The sequence below is a fragment of the Trachemys scripta genome, chromosome 11, assembly GCF_013100865.1.
Source record: "Trachemys scripta elegans isolate TJP31775 chromosome 11, CAS_Tse_1.0, whole genome shotgun sequence".
Lineage (NCBI taxonomy): Eukaryota > Metazoa > Chordata > Testudines > Emydidae > Trachemys > Trachemys scripta.
In genome coordinates, this window is record NC_048308.1 from 50,654,746 (window position 1) to 50,680,488 (window position 25,743).

Genomic DNA, 25,743 nt, shown 5'->3' on the forward strand with positions numbered 1-25,743 from the left:
AATGACCTAGTGGTTAGAGATGGGCAAAAATGTGAATTTATTTTCACAAGAAGATTTTTTGAAAATTTCCCTTCAGTTTCCTTGAAAAACTTTTTTTCATTGACAAGTTTCTGATCAGTTCTACCATCAATACAGTAGTTTTGTGGTGTCATGCATAAGCAGCCCTTGAATTAGCCTCAAGACCCAGCTGGGTCCAAAGTGCTTAAATTACTTAGAATTGGCCCCGTTAGAGTATTGAGATACACCTATGTGTTGAAGGGGTTAGATCAAGGCACATTTTGCTTCTTGGGGCAGAGACTGTCCCTTGTATGTCTGGGCAGTGCCTAGCAACATCTATTGCAAACAAACAAATAAATAAGTAATTTTGCGACAGAACCCAAATGCAGCATGAACATTTTTCTGTTTCGGTTACTAAGGAGCTGTCATGTCAAATAGAACTAGAAAGCAGTGCTTGTGGTTTTTATTTTAGAAAGTGAATTACTTTGGTTTAAACTTCTTTCTGACTATTTTCATGTGCTCCATTTGAGAAGAGACATCAGGGTGTGTGAACGGAATGTTTTCTCAACAGTTGGAAAATGAAGGTCAAATATTGGACGTGTTTCAAGTTCTGAAACAATACCACCATCAGATTTCAAAGCTGCCTCTGTGTGTGTGTGTGCGTGCGTGTTGGGAAAGCGGGGGAGGGGAGGTCACAAAAACTTTGCCTTGAAAGATTTCCAAACGTTGGGGCCATATCCTTCAGTCCTTGGCGAAAAGCCCATTGAGCTCATGCCATTTCTCCTAATGACCCGAGGTAAGGATGAGGGGAGCCTGATCCTGCAGACACGTAGTCACAGGAGTAGCCCTTACTTGGGTCAAAATCATGGTTTGGCCTACGTACCCACACAGGGCTGGATGGGGGGGTTGCCAACAGTCCCTTATTTTTTCATCTCTGTACAAGATCAGGAGTTGGTGAGTGCTGCAAAAAGCAGCAAGAAATTCCCCTGGCAAAAATTCCCCTGGCAAAGGTAGGTGAGTGCTACTTAATATTATTATTATTAATGATGATGATATCGGAAGGAGGGGTGGGGGTGTTAAGAAAACAGTCCCTTAGTTTTGAAATACAATGTTGGCAACCCTAAAATTGTGGGGGGGGGAGGGTAACCTGCATTGTGGGTCGTAGCATGAGGTGGGTGGGTGAAACAGTCTCTAAAGGAGAGTGGGCAGGTAGGAACAGTGAATGGGTGTAGCCTTGATTCTGTCCCCGCAACATACTGGCCAGTGCATCTGTGCTGGTGTGAGCGGGACGTGATCTGTACCTGGTAAGGGCTGGTGGAGCTGACTTTATCTCCTGGGGCACGGGGGAAAGTGATTTCTTTCTGTGACTCTCTGAGTTACATTTCTGCTCCTCGGTCCAGTAGTTATGCATTGCTACTTACTCGGGGCAGACTATTCTTACAGCCCCAGTGAGTACCCCATTGAAGCCCTTGCGATCATGTCAGTGAGGGCTACTGTTATGTGTAAGGGCAAGCAGGGCAAGACGCTGTGGAAGAACTACAGGATATGGCCCAGTGAGTTTTGGAATCGTGTGAAAGATCCTTCTGTTTCAAGCACATGTAATTGAAATCTGGAGGCCTGCCTCACTGTATATTGGAACTGATTTGGACGTTTGTCCTGATTTGACTGTGACTTGTTTGTAAACACTAGATTTATAATCATTACTGTATGACAGGCAAAGAATGAATGCAGGGCTTGTGATTTGGAGGAACAGAGAATATTTCCACTGCACAGTACGTACTACCCTGTTTCCCTGAAAATAAGACAGTGTCTTATATTAATTTTTGCTCCCAAAGATGCGCTAGGTCTTATTTTCAGGGGATGTCTTATTTTTCAGAAATGAAAAATGCCTTATTATCGGTGGATGCCTTATTATCGGGGAGGTCTTATTATCGGGGGGATGCCTTATATTACAACGAGAGGCAAAACTGTAAGTAGGCCTTATTTTCGGAGGATGTCTTATTTTCGGGGAAACAGGGTATCAGGATATATGGGATGTGAGTCATCTCTTACTATTGGAAACTTGCTTCAACCCATGCAGAATAGGTCAAATTCCTCCTGGGGTGTGTCTCTAGACTCTAGTAACTGCAGTAATAGGGACACATTAAACTGCAAGGAAACAGCTGTATGTTTATTTTACTTCAGTTCTCTTAAAAATATTTGATATTTTTTAAGCCTGTACATCACTTATAAAATAGTTTTCTTGCCTTAAAATGCTGCCTTTGAAGTCCAGGATCTTGCAGATGTTACTACCCAACTAGGTCCAAATCTGCCATCACAGAAAACTCCCATCACCCTCTGTAGGAGTCCTGCATTTGACTTGATGGCAGGATTGGGATCACCTGAGTGATAAAGGACAGTGTAAGCGTGTACGACAGGAAGTATAATGTTGAAAGACAGGCTGAAGAATCAAGATCACTTTGAATTCTATCCATCATACTGTAGTAATTTGGACTATTTTATTAAAAGGCTGTATTTACATATCAGAAAAATGAGAGATTTACTGGGATTGTAGCAAACAGATCCTTAAATCTGTAGCTATAGCAAATACTCATGTATTTCATTCTCTCTAGTGGCTTAAGCTGGCAATTGTTCTTCCCCCACGGCTGCAGGCTAGACTTAGACCATGTACAATACTGAAACTAACTAATGCTTAGTAGGCCTTGCTGAGCAATTTTCAAGTTAAGGTGAAAAAATATGTAATATATAAAAAGACAATGATTTGAGAGATCAGATGAAACCCAGCAATGGCCGTGATGAAAAAAGAAAAGATGAAAGATAAAAATAGATGCTAGTTATTTTAAAAGCTAATGGATTCCGGCTTCAATAGATTATTTATGGCATTTTAGCAAAATCTAATGATCATTGACCGTGTTGTTCAACTGACAAATGAATTAGAAAAGCAGCTTCTGCTGCTTTTTTTTTTAATTTAAACTATCAGTAGATGGCAGGAGATACCACGAAATCCAGTTGGAGATAGAAAGGAAGCCACATAACTTTCTTCCTGCTGAGCCTTCATAATAAAATGTGGCTCACAGGGTACCAAGGCATTCACATTGATGCCTGGGGAAAGTTATTTATGAATATGGATCTGAGTTAAACTCTTTCTCTGTATCTCCTCCAGCATAATCTGGAGAGGTTAAATTAAGTATTAAAATGATAGTCTAATATTGGAGTGAATGTCTGCTCTGTAGAAGGTGCACCTGGAGATATGATTCATCACCCAAGTTGCAAAGATTAATTGGGCATTATAATTGTGTTAATGGATTCTCAGCACCACGTAAGTTTTTATTTCTAGAATAACATCAGGAGCAACAGTAGTATCTGCGTGACTGTGGAGATCAGATATTGTCAAGTTTTCCCATAAGATTGTACCAGCAAGAACTACTCTTTAAACAGCACTCTGTTTTCTAATAATACTTACTGTTCATGGACCTGATCCAACACCCATTGAAGTCAATGAAAATAATCCCATAGACTTTAGATCAGGACCCATAAAATGACATTTTGCAACCCCAATAGAAGACTTTGTGTATAACATTTCATAAAAAGAAGAACAGGAGTACTTGTGGCACCTTAGAGACTAACAAATTTATTAGAGCATAAGCTTTCGTGGACTACAGCCCACTTCTTCGTGGGCTGTAGTCCACGAAAGCTTATGCTCTAATAAATTTGTTAGTCTCTAAGGTGCCACAAGTACTCCTGTTCTTCTTTTTGCGGATACAGACTAACACGGCTGTTACTCTGAAACCTGTCATTATATTTCATCTTTACCAATAAACCAGGGGTCGGCAACGTTTGGCACGCGGCTCGCCAGGGTAAGCACCCTAGCGGGCCGGGCCAGTTTATTTACCTGCTGATGCGGCAGGTTTGGCCGATCGTGGCCCCCATTGGCTGTGGTTCGCTGTCCCGGGCCAATGGGGTCGGTGGGAAGCAGCGCGGGCCGAGGGATGTGCTGGCCGCGGCTTCCCGCCGCCCCCATTGGCCCGGGACGGCGAACCGCGGCCAGTGGGAGCCGCAATCGGCCGAACCTGCCGCATCAGCTGGTAAATAAACTGGCCCGGCCCGCTAGGGTGCTTACCCTGGCGAGCCGTGTGCCGAACGTTGCCGACCCCTGCTCTATTCATAAGATACATGTAAATCATTACCTGCATTCTAGAAATAATAATAAATTTGGAGCCAAAGTAGCTGTTACCATTTTTTCTTCTGTAGAAAACAACGTTAGTAATATCATCACAAAACCCATGAGAATTAGTGACTTAAATATGTCTAACACATTTGAGAGAGCAGTTTCAAGTGCCTGCATTTTCTGCAGGGTTACTGATAATATCCACACTTGCTGTTACTTCTCTGTTTCTCAGATGAAAACTTCCAAGACGCAGAGCTGTGAGAACGTGAGTAATCTGTGTGGTGAGTAAATGTACTTAAGAAAAAACATCTCACCAGGTCTGCCAAACTTGGAAACTTCTGGAAAGTATGCTGAGACTGTAAAATATGCAGACTCAGATGGGAGTGGACATATTTTAAAAGGAGTGACAGAAATGATACAGTTCTGCCTTTGCCTGCTTTCTGTGGCCATTAGAAAAATGCTGTCTAATGTCCAATTACTGACATAATAGATACTGGGTTTTTAAAATAGTGATCATTCTCTGCCCTCCCTTCTCCCAGCTGCAAGATTCCTCCCTGAGTTTCACTTTTGACAGTCTTCTTTCCACATAAATTATTTCTCTGGTCCCCTTAATTATCCTGGCTGTGGAGGAAAGATATACCCATGGCCCATCCATTAGCCCCAGCCTGGAATGCCTCTCTAGAGGTCAGAGTGCAGGGGACCCCCAGAGGGCCGTGGAATATGGGAGACTTGTTTGTTTGTTTGTTTGGGGAGACTTGTCTGGGATTCAACACTAATTATCCACTGTTGCCTTCCAGGCAGCAACTGTTCTAGGTCTCTTTTTTTGTTTACCCCATGTTTCTACTGACATATTCCCAACATTCATTTTGCATTTTTACCTTATAGCCACTTTGTGCTAATGGTTCCCTGCTTATGTCCGCTGTCAGGCCCAGATCCTCTTGCTCTGTCTCATGTAGGGTTTGCTCATTTAAGGTGTCACAGTTCAGGGCAACTGCACCTATATTTCCCCCAGTGGGCCAGCAAGGGTACCAACTCTCAGGCTTCCAGCTCCCTAGCTGCTGCCTTTCTGGGTGGAGACCAGTGTCTCTCCCCCTTCTGAACAGGGTACTTTCAGGCTGCACAGTTCCCTGCCTTCACTGTATTATTCCCAGCTCAGACAGGTTAAGAGCATCTGTTTGCTTTCTCTTAAGAGATGGTTAACAGGGGTAATTGCTCCAGTAATAAGTTACCACGCAGCACTGCAATTCCTATGCAAGCCTACTTTATTCTTAAGGTAAACAGTATTACAGAGAAAACAATAATTGAACCTATACACATGCTATCAGACGTTGCCCCAACGCTAACATGGGCTCTAGCAGGACAGTCCTTCAGTACCCCACCCCAGGGTTTCCTTTGTGGTTGCAAATTCTTCACAGCACTCAGTCTTCTGAGGTTTTAGTAGGCCCAGTCATTCCACAAGGATTGGGGTCCTCCATGGACCGGGGTCCTGTCCATGTGCTGGAGCAGGGAGAAGGCCCTGGGCCAATTTAAAACCAAGCTATTTATCAAAAAATCCTGTCTTTGTCCATTAGTCCCTGGAGAATCCAGTCTGAACTAGTATATGTGAACCTCTTCAGGGCCGTGCTTCAAAGGGTTGATAACGGAGGAAGTACATTAGCATCTCTTCTCCCTACTAGAGAAGGTACATACAATAACATGTAGACAATTGTATTTTTATTCAAAGTACCCCAAAGGTGTTAACCATAATTCAATAAGGTTTAACTTAATTCAGTGAAGTTCATTCAGGAGGTAGACTGACAATTTCCAGCAATCACATAAGGTACAGCATATCCTAGCTTGTTTAATCCCTAACCCTATGGCCATACGCTGACATGTGCTGACTCTCATAAGCCAGCTCTTGCCCATGCTCTTCCCCTTATGTCAGTCTCTGTAGCTGATCCATTTCACCTTCCTTTTCACAAAACCACCTAGTTTTATGGCATACCTTGTTACTTTTTTCTATGCCATGTTAACATTCAGCTAAAGAATAACAACAATGACACTGCTATACTGTTTTTCATCTAAGGTGTTGAACTTGCTGTGAAATTCATTAACTCTTCACAGCGCTTGTGTGTTGTTGTTATACCCAGTTCACAGAGAGAAAAATTGAAGCCTAGAAGAATTCAGTGACTTGTGCAACAGTTAAAATCTTTTGAAACAGGAGGCAGAACTCCCCCCTCACTTACGCAGGAGAGGTGCTTAGCTCCTGGTGCTCTTTCTTTAATCCCTGCCCTGGCAATGGCTGGGTTGGAATTAGACTCCTAGGAACCCTGCCCAGTGATTTCAGACTAGTCAGATGGGGATTCTCTAAGGTTATAAGGGATTTAGGTGCCCAATTCCCAATGGGACCTGGGAGCTGTTGTGATAATTGAGCCTATAGATTTACCCTAATAGTGGGCTCAACTGTGAAAAGTGAGTGAAAGTTCATCAAGTGTCACAATACTCTAGAACAACAAATGTTGATGTGAGAAGATGCAAAAGGGAGACAGACTGAGTTAGTACAAACAAAAAGGCCTGCTGCTATAATTCAAGGACTGTGGTAAGTTCATGCCTGTTAAACAAGAAAAATGTTGGACTGGAAATCAATGAACCAAAATGGATGTGCCAGAAATTAGATGTAACGGATGTGTTATGGGGCGTGGCTCCTCTCCTCCTTTCTTCCTACAGAAACCGCATGGATTCCAGTGGTTGTGTCTTCACCGTACCCTTTTTATTTTAAGTTCCCTGCACCTTCCACAACAATCCCCAGGCAACAATCCATTTACTGCACCAACGGCACTTTTTGGCCCTTTCGCCAGGACCTGAGGAGAACAGAGGTCTCCCTCCCCTGAGGTCTCTGAGTAACGGAGCTCACCTAGCCCTGGTCCCCTCTTCCCCGCCCCTCCCTGCTTGGGTACTTCCTGCCTGCTGCTTTATCAGCCTTGGGCTGATGTGGTACTGGGCTCCTTAAACCATCCATGCAGCCAGCCTGATTGTCTAATTACCCCCATCAGCATTCTCAAGGGGAACGAATTAACCTCTAAGTGATCAGAGTGCAGGCGCACCTGTTCACACCTTGCACTCTGTCATGGGGTCGCAAAATAATGCGGGGATGGGCTATTCCACCCGCCACTCCTTTTTGGGATCCTTAAAAATAAATGACTTTGCGGGGGGGGGGTGTGGAAATTAGCAGAGGCAAAGTGAAGCAGGGCTATTGTTGACTGAAATAAAGGGAAGGAGTGATTTCCGCTGTCATGGCTGTGCCCCCGCACCATTTCCTGGATCCTGGGGTTTACCATAACATCATTGGGCTTTTGTGGTCCTGATCCTGAGAGATGTGCTGAGCAGATTGAGGCAGAGAGAGGGACACAGATGACATTGCCACCTCTACTGGCTTTGACTGAATCCCGAACCCCACCTGGGGTGTGAGACTTTGTCCCCTGCCACCATCCGCACCCACTTGGTGTCCTTTGCCTTCCCCACCTTATTTTTTCTCTTTCCTACCCATCAGCCTTTTTCCTCCTGTCTAATAAGAGTCTGACTTAGCTGGCCAAGACTGTATATTTTGCAACATTTTTGTAAGCTTGTGACCAGACAGAGGCATCTAAAAGCAATGCCCTAAACAGCCCGATGCTGGTATGAGTTTGCCAAGCCTTGGAGTGGCTGATAAAACTGTGCGCTGTATGTGTGGTTGTTCCATCAGTAAGGCTGCCAGTGAAAGTCAACGCCAGAGACAGACGCTGCATTTTCTATCTTTGCTATTCTTTTATTTCCCCTCTTGTGTACGTTTATCTTGTTTTGTCTTCTGGGAAATGGGACTGGACTTTAACAACAGCTCCAGCCCATTGCTGCTAATTTTTCTCTTTTTCCCAAAAGGACTGTTATTACCATTTAAGAGACTGTCAAACAAGGTATTTTTTCCTTCTAAAGACTCTCTACAGAGAAAGAGAACAACAGATGTTGTTAAAATGAAAGCTTTACTTAATACTTTATATTGCAAATGCTTTTACTGTTTTTCCTTCTTTTGCTGAAGCTTAAATACGAGGTTAAAATGTTTAATGACATGTTTTCCATGGCACTAAGCAGGCTGAGGTCGCTGTATACGAAACCCTGAAGGTTGTTTAATGTGGGACAGTGGCAGGGTCATGTTAACCCCTTTGACGCTTTGGGCCCATTTATACCAACAAAATCAATATTAAAGAGTCTAACTCTTTTATGCTAATTTGATTGCATAGTTGTAAGGCTGAGCAGAATGCGGCCCATTGTTTTAAAAAATAACGTCCTTGATCTTCTCTCTTCCATTTCTTAAAGGCTAGGTATGTTGTGCCTAGTGCCTGGGTACAGTGAACCTGCCACAGATCTGAGAAAAGTCCTTGGGCTGTTTAAAAACCTCTAGCCTGATTTATACCCTGTGAAATCTAATTGAAGTCCCATTGTAGCCAGTGTAAGATAAAAACTATAATCTCCTCTGCTGTCTGCCAGCATGGTAAAACCCCTAAGTGGCTCAAGGGAAAGGAAGTCTCAGTCAGGGCCGGCTCCAGCGTTTTTGCCACCCCAAGTGGCAAAAAAAAAAAAAAAAAAAGCCGCGATCGGTGGCACTTCGGCGGCAGCTCTACTGTGCCGCTTCATTCTTCGGCGGCAATTCAGTGGTGGGTCCTTCCCTCCGAGAGGGACTGAGGGACCCGCCGCCGAAGAGCTGAACGTGCCACCCCAAGCATCTGCTTGCTGCGCTGGTGCCTGGAGCCGGCCCTGGTCTCAGTGAGGAATGGGTTGCAAGGCCCACTCACAAGCTTGGAGAATCCATATAGATATGTGAAGATCCCAGGATCATCCATTCAGGGGCTTTCTGCTTCTGTGCCGGCTTGGGAACCCCTGCTGATCCTGCCACTCTCTGCTAATGTGGATCCTTTGGAACCATGGCGGAAGTGCCAGGGGAAACGTAATATAGACCCAGGTTTATACCAGTGATAAATGTGCACCCTTGATCTCTCCCCAGAAACACAAACAGCACTTGCTCCAGATTCCAACATCCGGGAGCAGAAATCCAGTTGGTGATTTCCTTTGACAGCACATTGCACCATTAACTTAAGCCGTCACCTGGCCGCACTGGCTGATATTTGAGGAAGATATTTTGTATGTAGTTATTTTTTTAGTTTTATTTAGTAATTTTGTTGTAATTTTTTACTAAGTGGCATAACAGGTTTTTTAACCAGTGAGAAATTTTGCTTTGGAAAACATTTTTTATATATATATTAAAATCATTAAACATGTTCAATTTATCAGGGTCGTTGCAATACAAGTCAAGGGCTGTTTTCATGTGAAATCAATGTGTGTGAATTATATGGACAGAAATGTGCAGTTACTCATTGATCACATGATGCTCAGGATAATAAATGTTTTATGCCAGAGCATTACTGATAATGTATTGGGCAGGGAGTAACAGGTAAACCGATATTATATGGAAGGAAAGAGGGAGTGTTAAATGGGGAAAAGAAGAGCTGTAGTGACTGTGGGCTTCACCCTATTTTCATTGAAGTTGATGATAAAACTCCTAGGATATGTCTACACTGCATGGAAGCCCATGTTTGAGCCCAGGCTCAGGGCTAACCTCCCTCCTTTGCGTCTACACTGCAGTTTCACAAACCCAGGCTCCCAGGTCCCTGCAGGGCTAGAGGGTCTGAGCTCAAGTCACGGTGGGACTCAGGGACTGAGTCCCATTGCTTTGCAGCGTAGCCATAGCTCCGCTTGACTCAGGTCCCGGGAGTCATCTGGAAGTATCCCACAATTCCATGGGATAACTTCTTTAGTCCTCTCTATTACAACAACCTGCAATCCACTCTATTGAAAACGGAAGCCCCCCAACCCTGGTTGGCAAACAGCAGCAGCTCAGCGTTAACCCATTCTGTTCCGAACACCAAACTGAAAGCACACTATCAGAGAGCCTTCTGGGTTCGCAATGGAGAGCGAAGTGAGCTGCTTCCTGGTAATGTGCAGGGCGGGCAGTAAAGTTTTCCCACAGTGCACCACATCCTAGGCTAGGGCAGGGATGGGGGCTCAATAGACTCTGGGCTATGGTTACTTTGACTTGAATGGCGCACTGCAATGTGGACGTCAGAGCCCTAGATTTGAGCACAGGTCAGAAAATTCTTAATCTAGGGTTAAAATACAATGTAGACACTCAAGCCCAGTGTTTCCTAACACAGGTCAGCTGACTCTGTGCTTACATTGAAGCGTAGACATACTCCTATTGACTTCAATGGTGTAGGTTCAGGGCCACTCTGAAGCCATCTAACTGTAGGACATTCAGTGAAAGTTGAGGCAGGAATGTATATGGGGGACAGGCACAAAGAGCTCCCAATAGAGAAGGGAGAATACCACAATGATGGCTAATGTCCCCTTCAGTGTGAGCCAGAGGAGATCTGTGTATGAGAGTTCTTTCCAAGTGTAGATCTGGAGAAGAGATCTTGCCTACAGAAATGCAGTAATCATGGCTAGAACTGTTTGTTAAAAACTTCAGGTAGAAGAATAAGAAATAGCCTAAAATTATTATTACAATTATTATTTATTTGTAATGTGGTAGCACGTGGAAGCACCAGTCATGGACCAGAACCCCATTGGGGTAGGTGCTGTACAAACACGTCCCTGCTGCGCCCAAGAGATTACATGATGCATGGTTTGTATGCAGCCCCAATTATAAATAATTAGAAAACTTCCTAACAATTCAGGATCTTGGTCAAGAGTTAAGTCAGCCAGTACCTGTTTTGAATTACAAAAAAAAAAAAAAAAAAAAAAAATTGAAGAGACCTATATCAGTTAAAGCCCCTTGCCCTCCTCCCTGTCCTGGTCTGGCCCTTAGACCGGAATATTTGCCGCTGTACTGCCCAGGGGATCACCTAAAGAGCTCAGTGCTGAGAGCTCACACATCACCTACTTGCATGAAGGCTGGCTCTAGCCAGTACTATCCGCCTCATGCTTTCAGAAACACCACAGTTACAAAATAGAAAGGTGTTGAGTTCTTTTTCTTCACACTACATGTCAGAATCTATTTTGGTTTGTCCCAATTTGGAGGAGGCATTAAGTAGGGTAGAGAAAAATAGCTTGAAGTTAATCTGCCAGGCCCAAATGCTGCCTTTGATTTTTACAAATTTGAATTCATTCTGGGCCACGCTCACTGGCACCATCCACTGTTTGCTGCTCAGCTGATACAAAACAGCTGCAAAAATAGGATTAACTGGCTAGTTAAATGGATATACAATAGTGTGGCATTGCCAGAATGGCACAAAGCAGGCAGATTGTGTTGGTGAGTCTGGCCTACTGTTGGTCTCCAGGAATAACTTCCTTTCCCATGATTTGTGAGCCTGAAGTTACTTCTGATCTCTGTGAATTCTGCCTGCCATATGATTGCTTATTAGATGTTGTAACATTGTTATTACAGGTAGAAAGGGCTTTTACATCAACTCAGTGAGGCAAATTCTGGAACACTGCAGAAATGGCCTCCAAATGGGTGCATTTTAAGTTTGTAACCACCACAGTGTGCACAGATTCTCACTTGGAGAGTGCCCTCAGGCAGACTGGTTCTGCTCAAAACAGCAATAAGCCATTTGAGGGGAGGTGTATAATTGCCATTATCAAGACAGGCAAAGCATATGTGTGAAGATCACACCTGTGGCCTCGCTCCAGAAGTTTTCTCTGTGACAAGGGGCTTCTTGTCAGATTTCAAAAAGAGTCGGGCTAGTAAACTGCTGTGTTTCCATTGTGGCTGCAGATTTTCTGGCATGTGCTGAGACACATCACAGCCAGAATTGGGCCCCAAACCTTATTGAAAATGGAGCAAAAAACACAACTTATTCTGAAACAGTGTAAATAATCCAACATTATTAACAGCATTTAAAACATGATGGTACGCAAACAGTGTCTAGATTTGATTGTATTCCTCTATCCCCACCCTTTGAATGTCACCTGCTTTTAAAAAGTGTAAGTATTTGTGGCAAGATCTGTGTATTTCTGTTTGTACAGTGATTAACATAATTGGGACCTGATCCTCACTGTGGGTTCTGGGTGCTACTGCAATGTAAGTATTAAATAATAATAATGATATTCCGTGGGCCCTATCTCCGTTCCCCTTGAAGTCAGAGGGAGTTTTACCCTTATCTCCAGTGAGAGCAGAGTACCCATATTTGGAGAACGGGAGGAACCTGAGCTGGGGGGTTCTTCAGGAAACTGTTGTCCTTGCTGGTTCCATTTGGGTGCATGCACCATTTGGGGTGCAGTGACAGTTTTAGGTGCTGGTAGATTAGATGGCTGTAAATCTCAGCACATCACATGAGATCCAATAAATAAAGCCTCCCCTTGAGTGATAAATATTAATAAATACATTTTTAACAGTTAATATCAGCAGTTAAAAAATCACTCTTGCTTTTTCTTCCTGGAGAGAGCTCAGTGGTAGAGGTGAGGGGAAATCACCAATATGCAGAAGCAGCAGCAGAGATAAACAGATAAACAGCACCAGTAATGTTGAATAAATTTGTCTCTGTAATCTGAAAGAAGAACAGGTATTTGACTTTGTAGAGACAGTTTCACTAGGGGCAATGAAGCACACAGCTGCCTCAGGAACCTGTAGGAGCAATGAGCATGCAAGAAAGAGAGAGAAAAAAACATTGGAGCTGTGTGCAGCAGACCTCCAGCGAGGAGAAGTAGAAGGCAAACAAGACTGAAAGTAGGCCAGGGAGAGGTCTGTTTTCTTACTGCTCCATAATCCGGGGACAAGGGAAACACCAGTATGAAGGGCTGATGCTGCAGCAGGATGGAACAGGCAAAATGCGCTGGAGGTGAGTTAGGGCACATTTAAAAGGTTGATAAGGTCAGTTCATGCTCACTGGTGAAGGCACCAGACTGTAGCACACAAGTCACTAGATGCTGGTCAGGTTAAGTCCCAGCCGCAGGTGTCTGCCACACTGTAGTGTTTGGGCCTGATTCGCCACTCCATTCCGCCAGCTGTAGTGCCCTTAAACTCAAATGAGTTACTCTGGTGTATGAGAGGTGCAGTGGAGTGGAATTAGGCTAGCTGGGTGCTCTAGTGGACTGGCTACTGCACTGCTGAATGTGCAGTACCCTTCGGGAACTTCTGGTGGGCAAAGCTTCTCCAGCTACTGGAGCCTCTAGGACGCTGCTGCTCCACTGCAGACAACAGAGGAAGCAGTCACTCAACAGGAATTCCCAGCCTGTGTGGGGTTAATCCAGGGCAGCCTTGCAACAACCACAGGCTATAGGGCTCCTTGACTGCCCTTGTACTCCCTGCTGCCTCTGCACCTGCTTCTCCTGTTCCAGTGAGAGGTGGGGTGGGTGTCTGTGCTGCAGGTATGTCTGAGAATGGGAAGGTCAGGTGGGAGGATGAAGGCTTTTTAGTGAGGTGCAGAGGGGCTCTGTCTGAGCCTGGCAGGAGGGCTTCCGTGTGGGCAGGTTGGGGTTCAGCTGGAAGAGAGAAGTCCCCTGAGTCTGTGTTAGAGGGGATGGATCTTAGGGGGATCAAGTGGGAGCAGAAGGGTTTTGAGCAGGGACAGCCGAAAGTTCTGTGCCATGGAAACTGAGCTGTTTGTAGGTTCTGAGCTTTGGAGAGAAAAGGGGGCAGTGCTATTTGGCTGGGGGTGGGAGTTTTTGAGCTGAGGGGGTTCAGCATCTAGTGGTGTTGGAAGGACCCATGAGAGATTTGGGTGGGAAGGGGTCTCTGAGGAGGAGGTTGAGTTGGAAAGAGGGAGAGGAGGAACTTGAAGAGATCTGAGCTAGAAGGATTAGATTGACAGGACTTGAGAGTGGGCGAAAGGGGATGTGAGTGTGCATGCAAATAGGATGGATTTAAATGAGGATGTCACTCTGCATGGGGAGGAATAGGAGAGGGAGATTTTTTGGGGGGGGGCAGGGATACTATGTTATATGTAGCCCTACTTACCCCTACATTTGGTCACTAGCTGCCCCTAGGTCAGATTGGATATTTTTCACAGATTTCTTGGTTTTGAACTGGTCCAGGAAAACCACAACAGCGACATGTATCTTACTCTGAATCCTGCACTAGAACAATATGTATCTGATGCAAATCCATGCTGGCTCCTGGAATCCCTCTCCCAGCCATTGGCCAGCCCCAGTTCCTTGCAGGCTTTGATAGACGGCTGGTAAAAAGGAGGTTAGTGCATGTGCATAAATGTTGAGAGGGTTATTAATAATAACAAGGACAAAGCATCAGGTGTGAGCCCGAACACTTGCAAACTCTGGGGGTGCCAACGTGTGCGGCTTTGGTCTATTTTCATGAATAGTCATAATTATTAATAATATTTGACTCCGCTATGGTGCCTTATAGCCAAAGCTTTCATTGAGTTTTACGGTTGTTCATTCATGAAGCCTCCCAACTCCCCCTTGCTGTCAGGACACTCAGTTTAGAGACGAGGCACAGAGAGGCAGCATGAGTTGCACCGAGAAGTCAAGTGTCACCCAGAAGGTGAAATCCTGGCCCCAGTGAAATGGCTGGCAAAACTTCCATTGACTTCACTGGGGCCTGGGTTTTACCCGGAGAGTCTGTGGCGGAGTCAGAAACAGAAGCCAGTGCTCCCCGTCCTGTGTGGTAAGCGCTGGGCCTCCCTCTCAAAGAGTTATTTCAGACCAGAAGTTCACACCAAAGTCATAACAGAACACCTAACCCATGTTAACGGTTAGGCAAAAACCTCTGCTGTAGGGACCGGCTGCAGCAAAAATGGACCCTGTTTAAGTGCTGGATTAAGACAATCTGGGGCCCTAGGCCCACCATGAAAGAGGTTCCCCCCATGGCGCTGCCCCTGCAGCATTGCCACCAACTTGGTGTGGCGGGGGGTTTCCATCCCTGAGAGGCAGGGGCAGTGCCCCTTTCTGTCCTCAGGAAGGGCAGCTGGTTTTCTACTCCCCTCAGGAGCAGCATGGGTCCTTTTTCCCCACCTCAGTACTTAGCCCAGATGCTTGGGTGAGGCCTGCTGCACTCTTCTCTTCCTGCCCTACACACAGTCCTCTGGTATTGTCAGGGACCCCACTATTCCTGGCTGTGATTAACACCCCCATTGAGAGGACTGGGTGCATTCACAACTCAGAGCTATTGCTTCAGGCTCTTTGCAGACTCAGGTAGCTAGGGTCCGAAGTGTCTATAGTGCCTGTGCCATAATGCAGTCGTGGCCTGAGTTGGATGCAGTGGTTGTAAAGCTGTGTCCCTGATTGTATTGGGGGAGGGATAGCTCAGAGATTTGACCATTGGCCTGCTAAACCCAGGGTTGTGAGTTCAATCCCTGAGTGGGCCACTTAAGGATCTGGGGCAAAATCAGTACTTGGTCCTGCTAATGAAGGCAGGGGGCTGGACTCAATGACCTTTCAGGGTCCCTTCCAGTTCTATGAGATAGGTATAGCTCCATATATTATATTATTAATTGGCTGATGATTACAAATCAAGACTGTCAGCACTTTGCCACTTATCTATCAACTAGATTTCCCACTGTTTAAGATTTGGGAAACTGATAATCTAGAAATGTCATAGGACTAAGTTAAACTTTCTACAGCTGGTATATATTCTGATTCACTAAACTAGTCCAATATTCAGGTTGTAAATTGTATTAATACTGTTATGCTGGGGGTTGAGGAATCACATTGAAGCTCTTGGGCACGACAGCTGCCTTCTATTCTGGCTAAATGAGGGAACATTTAAGTGCCCCCTTATTTAGTGATAGCTGAAACAATGGAAATCCACCGTCCAAGGATTAGGCCACGTGCTAGCCTGGGCTGTGCAGTCCAAGGGGTTCCCCGGAGGTCCCATGACAAATGCAGTAGTAGAGGATTGATTGGATTGCAGATGTGTGTTTGGGTGTGTGAGACAAACGGCAGAAATGCCAGAGAATACACAGGGCAAATACACAGAGAGGGCAGGGAGGAAGTCATGACACAGCCAGAAACGCACTTGTAGAGTGATATTAATAAAAGTGGAGAGAGAAAACTTTTGGGAAAAGCAATAGCTGAAAAGAGGCTTGGGACTGTGTGCAAAAAGACTGTCTCCTGTTGTTTGATTTGAACTGTGTTCAGGGATATAGGACTTTGTATATTCTTCGTAGATAAACAGGATTGCATCAAAGAAATACCTGACTCCATCATCAACTCCTCCTCCTAATGGAAACAATCCACAAGATCCCAGATTTGGCCAGCTGCTAAGGTCAAAAAGTAGTAACAATACTATAACAATATTTTAAAAGCTAAAGCTGTAGTGTCACTTCTGAGTGAAAATTGAAAACTTCTGAAGAAAAAAAAGACGGGAGGGTCTGACGGGAACTGTGTGACCTTAAAAGAACATCAAGCTACAATTCTACTCTGGTGAGAATGGTATCCAGTAGAAATTAATATTTAAAGAAGAAATACTTCCTCTTTATAAGCCAGCCTAAATCCTATTGTGCACAGGAGACTTCCTTTTGCTGTGTGCCAAATAGCAATAATTCTGTGAAGAGTTGTAGCCAAATAAAAAATAAGCCACATACATGCCAGGCATTACCAGTGTATTGTCCTCACACATTTGAAGAGCACAACAATAAAACTCATTTTTCATTTAAAAATTACTGAAATTTCCATGAGAGAGAGAGAAAGTATTTTCCTTTGATTAAATAAAAAAGGGTATTTGGGCCTCCCAGATAGAATATTTAGCAGCTTGGACAAAAGCAAGTTCAGAGCACCACTGGGTACAAATTGAGCAACATATGGCTAGTCAGACCTCACTTGCCAATTATTGTATTCATCCAGCAAGTATGCAGAGAACCATACAGGGTAAGCAAACCCATTAAATATTAGTATAATGAAGATATAGGGTGGCAGTAAAAGAAAATGAAAAATCCTAGTAATGGCACTTCATGGGAACCCTAGCTTCTCTTTTGGAATGGAGACCCTGGTCTGGGCTTGATCTGCAGTGAATTCAGTGCAATTGGATGCCTGTGCCCAGAGGAAGCCAATCGGTTTCCGTCTAAGGATGCAGGGGCTCCCTAGAGTTGGGCAAAAGTTTTTCTGACCAGAAAAAAGTCTGTTTGAAATAAAATGAAAATGTTTGCCAACAATTTTCATTTCCTTCAAAACATTCCAATTTTGTTGAGGAAAGCAAAGTTTTCACTTAGCTTTGAATAGAAACATTTGTTTAATTTTGCTATTCAAAACCTAAAACATTTTTGTATTTTGTTTTTTTTAGGTGCTCCTGGAAAGTGTGTGTGTGTAGGAGGGAGAGAAATGGAGAACCATTCTCCCCTACAAAGAGTTCTCTATACCAAAAATGGTTTGGATTTTGAAACGGAAACAAACTTTTTGATTTCAAATTAATTGAAAATTAGAAACTTCGGTGGAAAATGTTGAATGCAACAAAACGTTTAATTTCTTTTGGTGGGGGGGAAGAGGAGAATGTTTTTAAGGACAATACCTTTTTTTCAGACTGGTTCTAACTGGGATTCATATCTGGATGAGCAGGGAAGGTGATCTACCACGACAGACAACTTTTGCAGAATGCTGCCATAGTATCATTTGGGATGCTACTTGATTTTAAGTCTATTTGAACAGACAGAAGTTTTTTTTACTATAATCCAGGAAAATTATTTTGCTAAGTAAACTGTCCTGGTTTCATACATTCCCTATGATTGTCAGTACTAATAAAAAGGCTAAACAAAGGGATTCATCACCAATGCAAATAAAATATTAACTGCAAAGAAGAGAGAGAAAATGTAAGAGATGCATTTTCATTAGGTAATTGGGGAAGACTCTGGCCTCTTTCAGTCTGCATATCCTGCAAAGATCTTACTGTTTATTTCTCTTATATCCTTTATGTTGGATAAGATATAATGGATACTGGATCTGGATAGTGGCTTTCCTTCAGTTTCTGAGGCACCTGTCATGTTGTGTGATGCCACTTTACATTTGTTAAAATAACATTGCAAGACATAACATAATGCAATGCAAAATGAAGCGTTATAAATGTGACATGGCGTGTCTAAAACAATTCTTGCTTTTAGTGGATCAGTTATCCTTTAAAAGCTGGTATTTAGGATTGTCCTTAGATAATTCAATAGCTCCACATCTCTTGTAGGAGCGATGTCAACCTGAGTTACCATTTCTGCTTAACAGAGATGATGGGAGAAGATGGCATGAAAAGGGATGAAAGGAAAACAGATTCTGAATACATATCCTGGAGCACTTTTTCAAGCAAGTGATCAAGGAAAGTTTTTGGGGCCAAGCTCTACAGCCCTGTAAGAAACAGTAACCATCAGAGAACAGCTGGGCTCTGAGGTATAGTTTTTGCTGTACTCCTTCTTGCTTTTTAGTTTTCCTTGACTGTTTAACCCACCATCACTGTGAGTGCGCTGACATCATGGAAGAAAAATGTGTTAAATTGATTCTGCCCTAGAGGGAAGGGAAGTGGATTTAGAACACAAATTGTTGTTGAAATCGGGAGAATGCAGCTTGGAATTTCTGTGAACCCAAAGCATGTGATCATCTTCCTTCCCCTCCTCCCCCCAGATTAAAAACAAACAAACACCAAAACAAACTGGATTGAGGAGAGTTCTTCCTTGGAATCAGGAGCCTAAAAGACCTTGGATTTCACAGGTACATAAGGTTGTCTTTGGTGAGAAGCAGAGTGCTAAATATAAGATTTGACTGACTGAACAGGCATGCTTAGAGAAACGAAAACTTGGAATGAATAAAACCAGATCCCAGCTATAGGGAATTCTTAACCTTTAATATTAGCATCCTTCATACTGCAGTAAAGTACCACCCTATTTTCTTATAGCATCCCGCTAACATTAAATTGTTGTTATGATTTAGTATGACTTTGTTTCCAGGCATGCCCACAATGTGCTTTCCAAACACAAAAGAAGGCATGCCCAAAGAGTTTAAACATTCCCTTGTCTAAGATGGGATTTTTCATTACTGATTGTCTGTTTGCCTGCAACCTATTATTTTAGACTGGAATTTTCAAAGGTGCCTAGAAGCTCAGCACCCAAATCTTTATTGCATCTCAAAATTCCACCCATTGTTTCTTTTTGTATTACTTACTTTCATGCATAAAAGCCCCCAACTGAGATTAGGATTAGGCCCTGTACAATCACGACGTAAGGGACAGTAGCTGCCCTGAAAAGCTTGCATTCTAAGTAGAGTAGGAGAAAGGAAATATTTGCGTTCCCATTTTACAGATGGGAAGCTATGGTACGAAGAGATTAACAATATTTTTCAAAAGCACATAAGGCTCCTAAATCCTATTTTTTTAAGTGACTTGGGCCCAAATCCTCGAAGGGATGGGCATTAGGTGCTTAGTCACTTTTCAAAATGGCGCATAGGTTCCTAAGTCACTTGGGCAAATTTTACCTTAAGTGACTTGCCCAGCATTCTATAACAGGAGTGGCCAAACCATGGCTCACGAGCCACATGCGGCTCTTTTACAGTTAAAGTGCGGGTCTGGGACTGGGTGGGGGCGGGGGGGCAGAGCTTGGGACCTCTACCTTGCAGCAGGGTGATGGGGTAGGAGCTTCTGCCCAGTGGGGAGGGAGGTCTCGGGGCTTCAGCCCCGCTTGGGGCTTCAGCAGGAGCAGGGCTGAAGCCCTGAGCCCTGGCGGACCCCCTCCCATGGGGCTGAAGCACCAAGCCCCAGTAGGTGAGCCCCAGCTCTCAAACTTCTGAAGATTGTCGTATGCTGCTTGGATGGTCAGTGAGTTTGGCCATCCCTGTTATATTGAAAGAATGTGACAGAGCCAGGAACTGAATACACATTTCCTGACTCAGAAGACAGACTAATGCAGTAACCCCAAGATCATCCTCTTTTTTTTTTTTTTTTAAAAGGTCAAACTGTTCTGTTAATGTCAAATGTTACTATCTTTGATTTCTCCAGAAGTTTTAGATTTTAGCAGTAGTAACTCTATGGGTTTCTCTCTCTCTCTTTCTCTTATTTTTTACATTGATTGAAACAGATATATGGTCTTTGATTTATTTTACAACCAGAATGTGATTAGAAGTAGCTGAACATAGGTACCTATGGCAGAACTTAGTTTTTGCCAGTTCTATGCCAAATCTGGAATGACAAGCTCCTAACCCTTAAATAGAAGGAAACGTGGTTGAGGCGTAAGTAGCAATAGGCATAATTTGCAATAGCTGGCCAATAAGGGACACAGCTTGAAATAATACTCTCGAGTATTCTAGTTCCCCTCTGGTCACTGAGTCTCTATACCTAATGCTGTGTTAAACCGACAGTATGAAGTCCATTGAGATTTCATGGGGTGAAGCATAGCGGTGTGATCTTGGGGGTGGGTGGAGGTTAGCAGTATTGCTTTGTGTCCCCTAGCCGTATAAATATGAAGAAGTAGAACAGGATGAGTTTGATTAAGAACTTTTTGTGCTCCTGTACTCAGTGAGGAGTCCTGGTTAGTGCAGCTTCACTGAAGATGTGTTGCCAGGGAGCAAGGGGACCCAGTGAGGGCCAGAGCTGGTATAGAGTGTCCATATCGATGCTCCAGGTCTATCAGGGGTACAACTGATTTGGGGTGGGCCTTGCATCCTTTTGAACCCCAATGGGATAATGTGGCAGGTCTCTGTGAGTGTTTTTTCCCCAGAAGCCTCCTCCTGTGCCTTTTAACATGGGAGGCGAGGATGTGGACCAAAGGTTACTGTATCTGTAGGACTAATGATAATAGTCCGGAGGCACGATCACGTAAACATGGAAGTTGAATTTCAAATGTCAGGTCATGGCAATACACAGGCAATACATAATTCTAGTGGAAATGACCCTTTTTCTTTGTCAAACTAATGCAGTAATTGTTATTTGAACTGATTTGTGTATCTTGCTGCAAATCTGAGCAAACATGAATATCATTCATTTGTTATAATTCGAGGAACTAAAATATCTAACCCTGTGGGCTGGCTTTGTTTTTCTTTTCTTAAAAGCCCAGCAGAATGTTTGCCATGAGAATACTGGGTTATAATATTTATTTAAAAGATATGAAAAGGAAATAAATAAACAACATGTATTAAGAAGATAGGCAAACCAATTTGGGGCCAGATCATCAACTGGTGTAAGCTGACAAAGATCCATTAAGAATATGGCCCTTTGGCTTTCCTAGGTACCTGATGTTCACCCTCATAAAACCATATAGTGAACGCCATTGTTTCTAGCCTTTCCTTTGTTTCCTGAGGGTATGTCTACACCAGTGGTCCCCAAACTGTGGGCTGCAGCCGCCTAGGGGGGTGCAGAAGAACATTCACGGGGGAGCATGTGGCAGGGCCCCGTGGGGGCTGGGGAGGGAGCGCCATCCAGCCCCTCTGTTCCCCCAGCCCAGCTTTGACCTCAGCCCAGCTCTGCCCTCATTCCCTCTCTGCCTCCAGCCCAGCGCCACCTCTAGCCCCAGCTCCTCGCCCATCCCCAGTTCTGTCCTCACCTCTGCCTTCAGCCCAAGCTCCTCTGCTGAGGAATCCTTGCCTGTGCAGTAAAGGGGGTAGGGCGCAGACAGATTCCAATACTGGTAAGGAGGGATGTGACAAGAAAAGTTTGGGCATCACTGGACTACACTAATACTGGGCTCTGGGACCCCTACACTGCAATTTTACAGTCCCGCTGTCTGAGCCCTGCAAGCCTGAGTCAGCTGATATGGGCCAGTCAGGGGTGTTTAAATGCAGTGAGGACATACCCTGAGTTTCTTTTTTCCTACTGAGCACTAATTTCCACTGGAATTCGGAAAGCAGATCACTCTTCCAAAGTCTTCTCTTTTGCTGACAAGTTTCGCAAAGGGAAAGCGAGACACTGCACCCAGCTCCAGTTTTACCTCTGAAGATGCATCCACAAAACGTGCTGAGGAGAATCTTCAGAAGTGCTGGGACTTGAGACAATGTCTGTGCTCTCTTCTTTTGAGCATCCCATCTCACCGGTGCTCTGCGTGTGCTTGCTCCCAGCATGGAAGAAAAAAACGCTGCCACTCTATACCAGACTGTCCCTGCCCAAAATAACACCCCGTTCAGCTTCATATATTGAAAATATTTCCTGCCTTAGATATCTGACAAAAGAGAGAGATGCATATTTCCCAAAGACACGCTCTGGGTTAAAACAAGTGAGATTAGGTACTGAACAGCCCAGTTCTACAATATAATTTTAATATTATCTTATTTACCATTGTAGAGCCATACAATGCTTTTGGTCAATGCTACTGAATAAGCATAGAGTCATCTAGACAGGACACTGCTGACATTTCAAAATGTAAATAATGTTCTGTGAATACACAGGCATTTAGGACTATTAATTTATGGGGTCTGCTATAGGCTGTGTATGTTGAGACCTTATTCAGTTGATAACCTTATATAGAACGAACCCAATTTTTAAGCTAGACCCAGTACATTGGCAGTTACTTGCATGATTTGGCTGCATAATTAAGCCCATTATGTTTTTTAGTGTTTCATTTACTTGTGCTTTTTAGCAGCTCGTGAATTGCTTTGGTGATCACAATGCCAGGCTCCTCCAGCGTGGCTGCTGTTGTAAAGCAGAAGACCTATTGTCCCAGACCTAGGACTGCACGCACCCGAGGAGCTCTTGGCACAGTTCAGAAGGGTGTGCTTGTGCAAAGGTCACTTGAAGTCCTTGGTCCTGGGCTGGTGAGCACTGGATTGGTCCCAGGCACAATGGATAGCAGCCAGGCTGGCTGCCAATAGCTTCCAGCAACTTTGGGTTGCAAAAGAGTCCTGACTATGATTCATGTTCTGGGGGATGGGAAGGGGGTGGCATGGAGACTGTTATGGAGGCCCTGGGGAATCCTTCATTAGCTGAGCATCAGGGGGCAGCCGTGTTAGTCTGTATCCACAAAAACAACGAGGAGTCCGGTGGCACCTTATAAATCTGTTAGTCTTTAAGGTGCCACCGGACTCCTCATCGTTTTTCTTCATTAGCTGGTCACAGCGGTGCAAAACTGCCTCAGCGCCCCGGAGGATCTGGGCTCTTGTGTTGTTTTTATGGAAAACTCTGCTGTACTGACTAGGTTATGACTGAACTGTAGGGAGCTCAGTTTCCAACAGATGTTCAATCTGCAGCACCAACCCATGCTGTTTCTTTTTTAAAGTGGTTGTAGTGTCTGTGGAAGTTGCTGGATTGAAAGCTCTGGGGAGCTTATCTACAGTGTGAGCGCAGCTCTGAAAGCAGTAATGCTCTCTCCCACACATTGGGCTGCCAGTGTGCCTCAATTCAGCAACGACAATTTATGGAGGAGCCGCTAGGTTCATTTAACCTTTGGACTCTCTGCTGTGATGGCCAACAGGAGCATCACGATGAGAGTTTTGCAATGAGGAAACCTGTCCACTATGCACTGGAGTGAGACTGCTGTGTCATTTCACATACGTAGCCAAGCAACCATTCGATAGTAATGACCTTGTTTCTACCATCAAATTCAGCTAGATTTGAAATGGTGACTTAGATGTGTAAGATCCTATATCCCTTAGCCCTCTGAACCAGCCAGTCTCCACTGCCCTGCTGTCTAAGCTTCTCCCTCATTCTGGTTGCACACCTGCATATTGCTGTTTGTGACTAATGTCATAAAAATCTCTCAGACATGGAGTATAAATCAATGGAACATGTGCCTATCCCAGTCTGCACAGCGCCAGATGTAGTGTGGTCCCCGTGTCCCATGGCTTCCACCGTGAATAGCCTGCAGTAAGGTAGAATTTTATATTCTACACTTTGTTGGCCACAGTGTAAGTATAGTGCACAGCATGGCAACTATGGGCACATAGGGTTCTTCTGTAACTTATTTTTTTTTCCTAGCCTTGGGATTTTCTGATAGTGCAGACACATTCTTTGTTAAAGGGACACAGTCACTAGAAAATCACATTTCCCTTTGAAACTTTTGTACCTACTACTGTTCCGAGTCATTGAAAAAAGTTTAAAGAACAAAAGTTTCTCTAGTTTGATTACTTTGCGCATTTGACAGCTCTTTGTCCCAGATCCTCCAAGGCTAGGGATGCAGGATGGGGTGGGAAAAGGGACAGTTGGCCCTGGGTCCCCTGTTTAAGAAGGCAATCAAAATGATGGGGGGGAGGGAGATTTGCATCAAATTTTAGTGGTGTTGCAACTTGGCCTCACTTTCAGTTTTTGCTCCAATCCCCAAAAACCTCAGTGCAGCCCTGCCTAAATCCTATTAATTTCATTGGGAGTAGGTACCTTTGAGAATCTGGGCCTTTGTCTATAGTCAGTTTCAGTTTTTTGCTTCCTCATGCTTGAGGACATTTGCCAGTAACAGCAGCAGCAAATCTACTGCTGAAAAGCTAGCAGGCAGGAGTGCAAACAGTGAGGCACAGAACAAGAGGAATGGGCCTGAGCATGTTTGCTTTATTTCTCTTGGGCAAAAGACGCTTTTTAAACTTCAATAAGAGAGCAGAAAAAACCCTACAAATGATTTTACTGGTCCCTTATTTGATCTTTTAAAAAAAAAGTCAATTAAAAAAATCAAGTTGACAGCATTCTTTTAATAAAAGGAAAAAAAACCCATATGAATGCTGTACCTTACATTCTCCTGATTGTTGCACATGTGTGGTTTCAGCAAGCCCAAATCCTCAGAGTTGTCACAGTAACTTTGTTACACTGTGTATCAATGTTATCTTACAGTGCATTGCGGTGCGGTGATACAGGAGTCTTCTGCACAGTCTCTGTCTGGAGATAAGATAGTAGGTTAAAGCAAACTAGATGATTGTTGTTGTTACTGACTTTTGTACACATGTGCAATGAAAAGCAAAAAAGCTGATTATTGTAAATTATCTAACTGCAGCCACAGGAAATAATACCTGGGAAGAAATACCTGCCTGTTCAGCTGACTAAAACAAATGGCTTCCTCATGATGAAAAATATTGTGCAAGAAGGAGGACTGATATACTCCGAAAAATGTTATCATCCACTCCCGGAGTATGGTCAACTGGCTGTGAAGCTCACAAACAAAGGACTCAGTTTTGGATCCAAACACTTGTCTCCCTATTATTTTTTAAATGCTGATGAACTATTTTCTGTTTTCCCTGTATATCATGTCAGCCTACAGTTTCATGCACTGCAATGAAACATACTTTAGCTTGTGTTACCTTAAATCAGGGGTCGGCAACCTTTCAGAAGTGGTGTGCCGAGTCTTCATTTATTCACTCTAATTTAGGGTTTCGCGTGCCAGTAATACATTTTAACCTTTTTAGAAGGTCTCTTTCTATAAGTCTATAATATATAACTAAACTATTGTTGTATGTAAAGTAAATAAGGGTTTTAAAATGTTTAAGAAGCTTCATTTAAAATTAAATTAAAATGCAGAGTCCCCCGGACCGGTGGCCAGGACCTGGGTAGTGTGAGTGCCACTGAAAATCAGCTCGCATGCCGCCTTCGGCATGTGTGCCATAGGTTGCCTACCCCTGCCTTAAATTATCAGCATGTTTTAAGAGTTGTTTTTTTCAGATTCAACACGTAAATCAGACAGTGAGAATCTATCTGGTTCAGATTCATTGTGGCACATGAAGACCGAGCAAACAAGTAACTGTTCACG

General features: G+C 43.9%; 1 long non-coding RNA gene across 10 annotated transcripts; it reads left to right on the forward strand.

Annotated features, from left to right (window-relative positions):
• The first annotated feature begins 734 nt into the window (after positions 1-734).
• LOC117884704 lies at positions 735-25,374 on the forward strand. Of its 10 annotated transcripts, none has more exons than XR_004647634.1 (6): positions 735-1,011; positions 4,398-4,446; positions 9,180-9,316; positions 17,409-18,493; positions 18,725-18,811; positions 24,994-25,374. It is a non-coding gene; the product is annotated as an uncharacterized LOC117884704 (long non-coding RNA). The 10 variants fall into 10 exon arrangements; XR_004647635.1 differs by having other exon boundaries at positions 735-1,007; positions 4,352-4,430; XR_004647630.1 differs by having other exon boundaries at positions 735-1,007.
• Positions 25,375-25,743: the final 369 nt, after the last annotated feature.